Below are 2813 nucleotides of genomic sequence, written 5' to 3' on the forward strand. Positions count from 1 at the left end.
AACACTCTATGAGGGTAATTTACTCTCCACGATATCCCTCGATCAAAACAATTCATTCTCCACGATATCCCGCCCCAAATCACGCTCCCTCAAATTGCACGTGTAATATTTTTCCTGTTATATGCCATAATTTTTAGCTACTATTGTTAGATTTTTGTTAAAATGAACATAAATATTATCGAGAAATGTTTCGTGTGCCTAATTATCGCATTGTAAGCTGTATGCTTACAAAAAAAGAGGTTATGGCTACATTGTACTGTTGAAAATGCAGTAAATGATAACTGTTATTGCTGAAGCACGCTATTTCAATAGATACCTCATATTTCATCAAAATTTCTTCTATCTAAAAATTTTTGGATACTTGTTTTGTTTCGAACCGCCTTTATTATTTTAATGACACAATTTAACTGACTATTACCTTCTCTCCCGTGGGACCCCTGAGTCTACATTTGTCGTAATCTAGTTCCAGCGGTGAATAGCAAATAAATACGTCAGGAAAAATCCTAGTATTTAAAACTTTGCTATATGTCTTGACAGATATAAACTCCATGCATAATTTAACCAGCGTGGGTAACAAATAATAGTTTAATCTATTGCGCTTTAATGCCTCTTAAACTCTTTATTTTTCTCCATGAACCTATCTCAGCTAGATAAATATTTGTGGCTGCATCAATGACTGTCGGCGATTTGACTCACTAAAATGAGGAAGTAACATATTTCATTCTTGTCCCGCCTGTTCGTGCATGTGCAAAATTCTTAATGTTTCCTAATTACGTCACACTTCTCTTAATATATCGTACTTCTCTTACCATCTCACATTTTGAACCCTCTCTTACATCTTCGCAGTCAATAGATGGATGTCCCTTAAGCATTGTTTAAAAGCGCTAAGTGAATCTATTGGTGCATAACTAGAATATAATGTAGTTCTTCCATTGATAACAGAGAGAATATGGTCGTTCTTAGATTTTGATCGATACTATTTGAAAGATAAAGGATTTAGTACTAATCATATTGTTATTCAGTGCTAGGCAACTGATTCGAAAGAACTTTTATAATAGGTCTATTTTAAGACATTAGGTCACATTTTTCAATGAAGTAATATGAGGAGTGTTTGGCAATTGTGGGTGGTGGCTAGTAAATTGACCTCTCATGCTAAGGATTCACATATCGTTTTTGCTGGTTTTTCGTCGTAACTTTAACCCCCACTTGGGCAATGTCCGGAGAGAACGTACAATTTACACGAGTTTAGCGCACCCTCTATCTGAATATACGTGAAATCGAGGTTCTTGGCGCAAATTCTGATGCTGGATTTCTTTTTGCCGTGTTTCGCTCGTAAAAATGTATTATCCTCATATTATAACCTAATTATTGGCGCATACGAATGAAAAAATCAGTCATTGCCTATATTGACTAACCTAACTTAGTTATCAATAAATATTTAATTTGAAAAATACAAGCAATCAGCCGTGGTAAATTGCATGGAGAGTCATGTGCTTTTAATGGCCTTCTGCGTATCCCGAGGAAGTGCACAAATTTTAAATGAATTATTCCGAGCTCAAAGATAAGCTGGATGAAAAAAAGTCGACGAGGATGGGATTCGAACCCACGCGTGCAGAGCACATTGGATTAGCAGTCCAACGCCTTAACCACTCGGCCACCTCGTCCGATAAGATCAATAAATAAATAGAATAAGTTGACTGCACTTAATTTTAATGACCAGCCAAAGTGCACTGTTGGAACTCGCAACATCACGACCTTCAAGATAAGATTAAAGTGCAGCCTTACTAGATGTCAAGTTATGGATTTTCATCATTGTTCTCTCCCATCAATGTGCCTTGTCCGGAACATTTTTATCATGTCAGCTACTTTCATTAATGATGAACCCTCTCGGTAGGTTGTATTTTTGTGTGTTATACTCGTACGAAATCTAACTTGCAAGATGAAAACCTGACGTATGAATTAAAGTGATTTATATATGGAAAAATTAGGAGTTCCGAGGGCGGCAAAAACGTGACAAAAATACTGCGTTGATAGGCTAATATTCCTGAAATATTTGGGAGATACATTTGCCATGGAATAGCCTGTTGTTAAAGGGCCGTTTACCTCTTCTAATTGACCACTGTTATTGTGGGCCACGATCATGCTTTTTCCGGACGCAGCGTTACAAAAAAGGATTGGAAATTATTAAATAGTTAAAGAGCGGATGGTAAGTAGATGATTAAATAATGGAACTAATATATGCGAAGGTGGTTATACTAGTCGAAACTTTATCCCGTCTGTTGTAATATCTTGCGTTGCATGATGACAGCTGTGTAAATGTTAATGTAAAAAAAGAGATGGAAATGACTAAGGGAACCCAGTTGTCCTTGGCGGATAATATACTCACTGCCCAGTGCGAAGGGTTCAACTTTCCCTTCGGACGTTGGTTTACTCTTTTTTGGGCATACATTCATACTCTTCACGCAGCTCCGTTCCCTTCCTGGGAGGTATTTTTAAACCTGCCGGAATTTGCGTTATTCAGAAAACTTACTTACTTTTACAATTGTTTTACTTGCCAACTTTACCTCTCTTACTTTTATGTCATTGTCTCATAAGGTTTTGACATTGACTCAATCTGTTCTATTCCTGAGACTTCTAATAGTTGGTGTCCTTGGAATCCCTTTAGACCATATGCAACGATGCCTATCTCGGTCCGACCCTTACTCGGAAAATATTTTCTCTTCCCTGATAGGGGATATTTGTTTGATATGTCTGCTGTCATCCATTCTCTCCACATGACTAAACCAGAGAAGCACCTTTATCTCATAATTACA

General features: G+C 37.1%; 1 non-coding gene across 1 annotated transcript; it reads right to left on the minus strand.

Annotated features, from left to right (window-relative positions):
* Positions 1-1582: 1582 nt before the first annotated feature.
* On the minus strand, positions 1583-1664 carry TRNAS-GCU (transfer RNA serine (anticodon GCU)). Its single transcript has one exon. It is a non-coding gene; the product is annotated as a tRNA-Ser (tRNA).
* Between the last annotated feature and the right edge of the window lie 1149 nt (positions 1665-2813).

This window comes from Hetaerina americana, unplaced genomic scaffold, assembly GCF_022747635.1.
Source record: "Hetaerina americana unplaced genomic scaffold, ioHetAmer1.1.p SCAF_84, whole genome shotgun sequence".
Taxonomy (NCBI): Eukaryota; Metazoa; Arthropoda; class Insecta; order Odonata; family Calopterygidae; genus Hetaerina; species Hetaerina americana.